Below are 10,000 nucleotides of genomic sequence, written 5' to 3'. Positions count from 1 at the left end.
GTCTTTACAAAAAATAAATAAAAACAAAAATAGGAGTAATTAATTGTGACACGTTCACTAAAAAAAAATCCTTTTGTAGCAAATCATTTATTAAGAAAAATAAATACACTTAACACAAAAGCAGAAAAAGAAATAATAGTAACCTGGTCCCGAGCGTCTACCATTATACCTACAATGATCGGGCATACTATCGCTATCCATAATGGAAAGGAGCATTTGCCTATTTATATAACGGATCGTATGGTAGGACATAAATTGGGAGAATTTGCACCTACTCTAAATTTCCGGGGGCATGCGAAAAATGATAATAGATCCCGTCGTTAATAATAATAATTAATTACAAAATAATAAAATATAGATGCTTATCGTTCATTAATGAGAGGTGAATCTTATGATACAGAAGAGAAAGGTGAAGAAATATACAGAAGTATACACTTTAGGTCAACATATATGTATGTCTGCTCACAAAGCGAGAAGAGTAATCGATCAAATTCGTGGGCGGTCCTATGAAGAAACACTTATGATACTAGAACTTATGCCTTATCGAGCATGTTATGCCATTTTAAAATTGGTTTATTCTGCAGCAGCAAATGCTAATCACAATAAGGGTTTGAACGAAACAAGTTTAATCATTAGTAAAGCCGAAGTCAACGAGGGCACAACTGTGAAAAAATTAAAGCCCCGGGCTCGAGGACGAGGTTATCCTATAAAAAGATCCACTTGTCATATAACTATTGTATTGAAAGATATATCTTTAGATGAAGAGGAAGAAATAGATAAAAGGAAATTCTATAAATTAGAGCTGAGGAATACTTAAAGGAAGAATATTTTATATTATAAAAAATACAAATACGCTATATTATGTTATGCTTAAAAAAAATCGAATGAATAAAAAAAAAATACAAACAGATGTCACGTTTCACGATATATAGTAGTGGGGGATTATGGGACAAAAAATAAATCCACTTGGTTTCAGACTTGGTGCAACCCAAGATCATCATTCTCTTTGGTTTGCACAACCAAAAAATTATTCAAAGGATCTACAAGAAGATCAAAAAATACGAGATTGTATCAAAAATTATGTGCAAAATAATATGAAAATATCCTCTAATGTAGAGGGAATTGCACGTATAGAGATTCAAAAAAGAATCGATTTGATTCAGGTCATAATCTATATGGGATTCCCCAAGTTATTAATAGAAGACAGGACTCGAAGAATAGAAGAATTACAGACGCATGTACAAAAAGAACTCAATTGTGTAAACCGAAAACTCAACATTGCTATTACAAGAATTGCAAATCCTTACGGGCACCCCAATATTCTTGCAGAATTTATAGCCGGACAATTAAAGAATAGAGTTTCATTTCGCAAAGCAATGAAAAAAGCTATTGAATTAACTGAACAGGCAGGTACAAAAGGGATTCAAGTACAAATTGCAGGGCGTATCGACGGAAAAGAAATTGCACGTGTTGAATGGATCCGAGAAGGTAGAGTTCCTCTACAAACCATTCGAGCTAAAATTGATTATTGTTCCTATGCAGTTCGAACTATCTATGGGGTATTAGGCATCAAAATTTGGATATTTGTAGACGAGGAATAATAAGAACTTACTTGACTTATATTTAGTTCTATCTGGTGATAAAACAAAAAATGGCAAACTCTTTCATTCTTTTTCTGGTAAATAATAAAAAAAAAGAACAATTCTATAAGGTTGAATAAAAATTCGATTAATCATTTGATATAATTGCTATGCTTAGTGTGTGACTCGTTGGTTTTTTTAGGGTTGGGATTCAAAAAAATGGACAGCCCATAGTACAAACTGATAACTATAGAACTAATAACCAACTCATCACTTCGTGTTATCTGGATAGAAAGAACCAGTCAAGATATGATATATAAGTCATATCATTGTAGCAACTGAAATCTTTTTTACATAAACAAACAAAAAAAATCTGATTATGGGTTGTAAAGCAATATCAAGTATACAGATAAATGGAAGGGTGAGAGAAAGATAGAAAAATAATATTAATGATATATAATTCCAATATGTAAGGTCTATGAGTCATCTCATATAAAGGGAATGTAATAAAGCATCAATACTGATTGATCCATAATTAGACAAATCCGTGCATAGAACAAAAAATCAAGAGCCCCGAGCCAATAAAGACTGAGAAGGTTGACTCAAGAAGAAATTTAATTGGAGGCTCCGTTGTAAAATTAAGACCTAATCATTAATCGAGAAGTGGTGGGAACGACAGAACCTGTGAATGCATAAGATTCTATTGAAAACGAATCCTAATGATTCATTGAGTAGGATGGCGGAACGAACCGGAAACCTATTCATTTATTCTGAGAGGTCATGTCATAGACTAATCTTACAACTGAATGTTGAAAGAGTAAATATTCGCCCGCGAATTTTTTTTTTTTTTTCTAAATTTTAGTCGATTCGAAATAAAAGGAAAAACAAAATAAAGATTCATTATAGCGTTCTACCAAAACGACATTATCTATAAATAGAATACGTGTTAAATTATAAATTATATAAATACGTGTTAAATTATATATTAAAACACAAAAAATTTCTAATTTATAATCGATTAGATCAAATTTCAAAGAATCCCACGATTCCATAGATTATTAACCGTGTATTTTTTTTGTTTAATTTTTTTTAATTGTTTAATTCGCGAGGAGCTGGATGAGAAGAAACTCTCATGTCCGGTTCTGTAGTAGAGATGGATGGAATTGCTAAACAACCATCAACTATAACCCCAAAAGAACCAGATTCCGTAAACAACACAGAGGAAGAATGAAAGGAATATCTTATCGAGGTAATCGTATTTGCTTCGGTAGATATGCTCTTCAAGCGCTTGAACCCGCTTGGATCACATCTAGACAAATAGAAGCAGGGCGGCGAGCAATGACACGAAATGCACGCCGCGGTGGAAAAATATGGGTACGCATATTTCCAGACAAACCTGTTACAGTAAGACCTACAGAAACACGTATGGGTTCGGGGAAAGGATCTCCCGAATATTGGGTAGCTGTCGTTAAACCCGGTAGAATACTTTATGAAATGAGCGGAGTAGCAGAAAATATAGCTAGAAGGGCTATTTCAATAGCGGCATCTAAAATGCCTATACGAACTCAATTCATTCTTTCTGGATAGGAATGTAGAAACAAACGAAAGGGGTTTTTGGGATAAAAAAAAAACAATTGCAGGTTTCTTTTTTTGTTTTGAACAAATAATATTTCTTTTTTTTATTTATACCTTTGCATTGAAAAAGAAAAAACCGATAAAAAAATGATATGATTCAACCTCAAACCCATTTGAATGTAGCGGATAACAGCGGGGCCCGAAAATTGATGTGTATTCGAATCATAGGAGCTAGTAATCGACGATATGCTCATATTGGTGACATTATTGTTGCTGTAATCAAGGAAGCAGTACCAAATACACCTCTAGAAAGATCAGAAGTGGTCCGAGCTGTCATTGTACGTACTTGTAAAGAACTCAAACGCGACAACGGTATGATAATACGATATGATGACAACGCTGCGGTTGTTATTGATCAAGAAGGAAATCCAAAAGGAACCCGAATTTTCGGCGCGATCGCCCGGGAATTAAGACAGTTAAATTTCACTAAAATAGTTTCATTAGCACCTGAAGTATTATAGGGGAAGACCTTAATATAGTATTTGAATGAAATTGATTAAATTTATTTAATTAATTAGTAAATTGTTTATCTATCACGTATATATCTTTAATAATTCATAAATAAAAAAAAAAAAAAAAGAATTCATAAATATTAAAAAATTCAGAAAAAAAGAAAAAGAGCATGTTGATTATATCAAAATTCGGGGGAAACAAAAATCTTAGTTTATCATGAGTAAAGACACTATTGCTGACATAATAACCTCTATACGAAATGCTGACATGAATAAAAAAAGAACAGTTCGAATACCATCTACTAACATCACTGAAAATATTGTTAAAATCCTTTTCCAAGAAGGTTTTATTGAAAACGTGAGAAAACATCAAGAAAGCAATAAATATTTTTTGGTTTTAACCCTACGACATAGAAGAAATAGGAAAGGACCATATAGAACTGTTTTAAATTTAAAACGGATCAGTCGACCCGGTCTACGAATATATTCTAACTATCAACGAATTCCTAGAATTTTAGGCGGAATGGGGGTTGTAATTCTTTCTACTTCTCGAGGTATAATGACAGACCGAAAGGCTCGACTAGAAGGAATCGGCGGAGAAGTTTTGTGTTATATATGGTAATCTTTCTAATAGCCGACACGGTCCTATTTGTGAAAAAAGAGAAAGGACAAGTTTAGAATATTATCCCTCTTACATTAGTTGATACTTCAAAGCGGTTTTACCTGGAATGAAACAACAAAAATGGATTCATGAGGGTTTAATTACTGAACAACTTACCGATGGTATGTATCTTCCGGATTCGTTTAGATAACAAAAAAATTATTCAGGTTTTTGTTTCGTAAAGGATTTCATGTAGTTTTATACGTATACTACCAGGAAATAGACTAAAAATTGAGGTAAGTCCTTATGATTCAACCAAAGGGCGTATAATTTAGAGACTCCAAAGCAAAGACTTGAATGATTAGGCGGTTTTTTCAATTTCAACATTCTTTCGTGAGGATACAATTCGAAATTAAAAATTTCAAGAAACTTATTTTCTTCCAATAAGTAGATTCGGAATTAAAAAAAGGAATGACAAATATGAAAATAAGGGCCTCCGTTCGTAAAATTTGTGAAAAATGTCGATTGATCCGTAGGCGGGGACGAATTATAGTAATTTGTTCTAACCCGAGACATAAACAAAGACAAGGATAATCTTTCTAAAACAAAAAGACTCTCGAAATCTAAAGGACCCGATGTACAGATGTACAAATAAATAAATAAAAAAAAAAAAAAAAGAATAAGGATCTGTTTTGACATGAAATGGATATATCCATATATCTCTGACTTATATTTATGAGATGATAAAATATGGCAAAACCTATACCAAAAATTGGTTCGCGTAGAAATAGACGTATTGGTTCACGTAAGAATACACGTAGAATCCCCAAGGGAGTTATTCATGTTCAAGCAAGTTTCAACAATACCATTGTGACTGTTACAGATGTACGGGGTCGAGTAATTTCTTGGTCCTCTGCCGGGGCTTGTGGATTCAAGGGTACAAGAAGGGGTACACCATTTGCCGCTCAAACCGCAGCAGGAAATGCTATTCGGACAGTAGTGGATCAAGGTATGCAACGAGCAGAAGTTATGATAAAAGGCCCGGGTCTCGGAAGAGATGCGGCATTAAGAGCTATTCGTAGAAGTGGTATACTATTAAGTTTCATACGGGATGTAACTCCTATGCCACATAATGGCTGTAGGCCTCCTAAAAAAAGACGTGTGTAAAAATAAACATTGAAGAGATTTCAAGAGAAATAAATAATTCAATGATTTGATCAAATAATATACTATGGTTCGAGAGAAAGTAACAGTATCTACTCGGACACTACAGTGGAAGTGTGTTGAATCAAGAGCAGACAGTAAGCGTCTTTATTATGGACGCTTTATTCTGGCCCCACTTATGAAAGGTCAAGCCGATACAATAGGCATTGCAATGCGAAGAGCTTTGCTCGGAGAAATAGAAGGTACATGTATCACACGCGCAAAATCTGAGAAAATACCACATGAATATTCTACCATAGTAGGTATTCAAGAATCCGTACATGAAATTTTAATGAATTTGAAAGAAATTGTCTTGAAAAGTAATCTGTATGGAACTCGTAACGCGTCTATTTGTGTCAAGGGTCCTGGATATGTAACTGCTCAAGACATTATCTTACCACCTTCTGTGGAAATTGTTGATAATACACAGTATATAGCTAACCTAACAGAACCAATTAATTTGTGTATTGAATTACAAATCGAGAGGAATCGCGGATATCGTATAAAAACGCCAAATAACTTTCAAGACGGAAGTTATCCTATAGATGCTGTATTCATGCCTGTTCGAAATGCGAATCATAGTATTCATTCTTATGTGAATGGGAATGAAAAACAAGAGATACTTTTTCTCGAAATATGGACAAATGGAAGTTTAACTCCTAAAGAAGCACTTCATGAAGCCTCCCGGAATTTGATTAATTTATTTATTCCTTTTTTACATGCAGAAGAAGAAAACTTACATTTAGAAAATAATCAACACAAAGTGACTTTACCCCTCTTTACTTATCATGATAGATTGGCTAAACAAAGGAAAAATAAAAAAGAAATCGCATTGAAATATATTTTTATTGACCAATCAGAATTGCTCCCCAGGGTCTATAATTGCCTCAAAAGGTCCAATATACATACATTATTGGACCTTTTGAATAACAGTCAAGAAGATCTTATGAAAATGAAACATTTTCGCATAGAAGATGTCAAACATATATTGAACATTCTAGAAATAAAAAAGCATTTCGAATAAATTTTTATGAGTTATTTACTTTTTTTCTTTTTTTTTTTTTCTAAAGTTTTGTCTAAACAGATAAAAATGCGTTTTGAATCTTGAATCTTTAGCACAATCCATATATTCCGAATAGGTCCAAAATTAAATTGAATAGATGTATCTAGGGAAAATTCACTTTGAAGCGACTATTCCCTAGATACACACGTCATAATATACTTTTTTTTATTTCACAGTTGAATCGATTTAAAAAAGACCTAAAGTTAAGGACTTATCAATAGGTAGTGTTGCTCCAATACCCAACCAAAGGGCTACTACAGTACCAATCAAAAAGACGGTTGTCGCTACGGGACGACGAAATGGATTTTGGAATTTATTAACATTCTCCAAAAAAGGTACTGTTAATAATCCCGCAGGTACTGAAACCATTAAAAGAACGCCCAATAACTTATTTGGCACTGTACGAAGTATTTGAAATACGGGAAAGAAATACCATTCAGGCAATATTTCCAAAGGAGTTGCAAATGGATCCGCGGGTTCACCAATCATTGATGGTTCTAGAACCGCTAAGCCTACGTTACATGCAATAGTACCTAAAATTACTACTGGAAAAATATATAAAAGATCATTTGGCCATGCGGGCTCTCCGTAATAATTATGACCCATCCCTTTAGCCAATTTAGCTCTTAACACAGGATCGTTCAAGTCAGGTTTTTTTGTTATTAGGATAGGTGAATTATTCTAGATCCATCCCCCGAAAGAACCGGACATGATAATTTTTCATCATCCAGCTCGAGCACGAATCAAACGAATCAAATGGATCCATATAAAAAAATTGATATGTTATCCATATCCACACATATATGAATGATTCTATGTAAGAAAACGGATTCCCTTTTTCGCAGTTGCAACAACTAACCATTGCAAGGAATTCAGTTCTTACAGATAAATGCTCAATACCCAAGTAGGCTTACAAAATTGATCATGATCAAATGCTTTATGGGTCGTCTCAGATCTTGCAATTGGCCTTTATCCCCTAAATATCGAGACTGTTTACATACAAAGCAAAGGATTTACTTGTTACTAATATAGTCTAGCCTCTGTTCTTCTTTAGATCCCTTGTTTCACTCCGATAGTATCATAAATCGAGTCAATGCAGAGGAAATGAATACATTTCTATACTATTTAGTAAGTGAAATATATAAAACATAATCCGGATTATGCCAATCACTTATTCTACTGGATCTTACGGAGCCTGTTCATATCATACACGACATGATCGGGTCTGATCATAGAAAAGATTCTCTTCAAACGAACCGGCCTATCTTCTGTATGGGGCTTACGCGGTGGTTGGAACAAAGACACATTTTTTTGTTGTGAATTCAAATGTGGCAGATAGATAAGGACATATATCTGCAAGGCCCGATCAATAGTTCAAGTCACACACTCCCATAATCCATTTTATCTTCGGAAAATTCACTTCAACTATGAGTGTCAAAAAAATAATACATTTTTGTAGAGTTGAAGAGAAATATCCCAATACATGTCTTATTTTTTTTTCAATAATCCATATTTGTAGCAATGAAATACTAGTGTTCCTACCTCAAGTGATAGATGATTGATTACAAGATGGTATATATTCTTTATAAAGGACCAGAAATACCTTGCTTACGTATCATTGGGAAGTGCATTAACATAAATACGGCGGTAAGAAGAGGTAATACAAAAGTGTGTAAACTATAAAAACGAGTCAAAGTGGATTGTCCTACACTAGCACTTCCGCGTAATAACTCTACCAGAGGCGAGCCTATTACAGGAATAGCGTCTGGTACGCCTGTTACAATTTTTACTGCCCAATAACCAATTTGGTCCCGAGGTAAGGAATAACCAGTTACACCAAAAGATGCGGTCAATACACCCAAAACCACACCTGTAACCCAAGTCAATTCACGAGGTTTTTTAAAGCCGCCGGTGAGATACACGCGAAATACGTGCAGGATCATCATTAGGACCATCATACTTGCCGACCATCGATGAACTGATCGGATTAACCAACCAAAATTAGCTTCAGTCATTATATATTGAACAGAAGCAAAGGCCTCCGTAACGGTCGGACGATAATAAAAAGTCATAGCAAACCCGGTAGCTACTTGTACTAAAAAACAAGTAAGCGTAATTCCCCCTAGACAATAAAATATGTTGACGTGAGGAGGAACATATTTACTAGTTATATCATCGGCAATTGCCTGAATCTCAAGACGTTCTTCGAACCAATCATAGATTTTATTGAGATAGGTAAATCAAGGGGACCCCCCCGGAGAACCGTATATGAAAATTTCATCTCGTACGGCTCAAACAGAAACACCCAAATACTAGTTCTAACGGATGTGTGTAATATAAAGTTTGAAGTTTATTAATTCTATGATTTATGATTCAATTTTTTTTTTGAAGATACTAAAGAATAAAAATCCGAAAGCTCTTCTTTGTGGTTATAATGCCAAAAAATCAAGTCGGCTCATTCGTCTATATATTGATCGTTATAGGCCTCTTGAATCTTCTATTTACCTATTTTCTTTGGTGTTATTTATGTGTAATGCGGCTTTACTGCTGTTTTCTTTATTATTGATAGGAATTCTCTTGTTAAGACCCTATAGAATTGATTAAAACCTCAGATTCATACTAAAACCACGATGATTCAATAAAACCCTTTCAAACTAAGTCTAAGTCCCAAAATTCCCTGAGTAAGAACCATTGGATCATCACTTATTCAATGAATAGATATAATGACTAAAAATCCAAACCAAAGAAACCTTTGTTTTGTCCTTTGATCAAAATAAGCATAAACGAAAGTTTGAAAGAATAAAAATATTTCTATTTATAACTTCTAACTCTTTGAAAAAATTTTTTGAAGTCCGGACACGAGGTCTGACTATTAAGTATGAATCATAGTTCTAATAGTAATCTATTTCATATATTCCGTGCTCCAGATACTAGAATGAATATCCGACGAAGTAAAACCATCTCTATCAAGATGACAGACCCATTCTCTGTACTATCCATAGGATCATTTATACCAAGTCACACACTCATATTCCGGAAATACAGAAACAAAGAAATTCCACGGTCAAACTACCAAAATAGAATGGGATAAAAATCAGAAACCTAAACGCTTCACTTTGTATTGAAAAAGCCAGTTAATGGTTCTTGGGAATCTAATTCATTGAAATTCCATCCAGTAAAATGGAAGAATTATAAATCTCCAAAATAATAGATAGGAATATCGCGAATAGAGCCATTGCGAGACCCATCAAAGGAGTAGTTCCCCACCCAGGAGCTACTTTACCATATTCTGAATTCAATGGTTTCAATAAACTCCCCGCATTAGTTCGTTTTGGGCGGCCAGATCTAGAACTACCTTCAACGGTTTGTGTAGCCATAATATTTTATATTCAGTAAGATCTGTTGACTTTGTATACCATTCCGTTGTAAATAAATGATCTTATCATAGATCCATTGAGGTCTTAAA

General features: G+C 34.1%; 2 protein-coding genes across 3 annotated transcripts in view; one reads left to right on the top strand and one right to left on the bottom strand.

Annotated features, from left to right (window-relative positions):
* The window catches only part of LOC148688271 (large ribosomal subunit protein uL2cz/uL2cy), a 1,669-nt gene extending 1,536 nt beyond the window's left edge, over positions 1–133 (top strand). The window contains exon 2 of the mRNA XM_088690002.1: positions 1–133. This exon is cut by the window's left edge and continues 495 nt beyond it. The gene's annotated coding sequence lies outside the window, so the exon portion shown is untranslated.
* Positions 134–9,042: 8,909 nt separating this feature from the next.
* The window catches only part of LOC148688270 (photosystem II CP47 reaction center protein), an 8,230-nt gene continuing 7,272 nt past the window's right edge, over positions 9,043–10,000 (bottom strand). For both annotated transcript variants that reach the window (XM_088690000.1, XM_088690001.1), the window contains exon 3: positions 9,043–10,000. This exon is cut by the window's right edge and continues 175 nt beyond it. The gene's annotated coding sequence lies outside the window, so the exon portion shown is untranslated.

This window comes from Pyrus communis, unplaced genomic scaffold (assembly GCF_041283825.1).
Source record: "Pyrus communis isolate YQ-2024b unplaced genomic scaffold, ASM4128382v1 ptg000069l, whole genome shotgun sequence".
Taxonomy (NCBI): domain Eukaryota; kingdom Viridiplantae; phylum Streptophyta; class Magnoliopsida; order Rosales; family Rosaceae; genus Pyrus; species Pyrus communis.
Note: the sequence above shows the minus strand (reverse complement) of the source record. Positions and strands in the feature narration are given on the sequence as shown.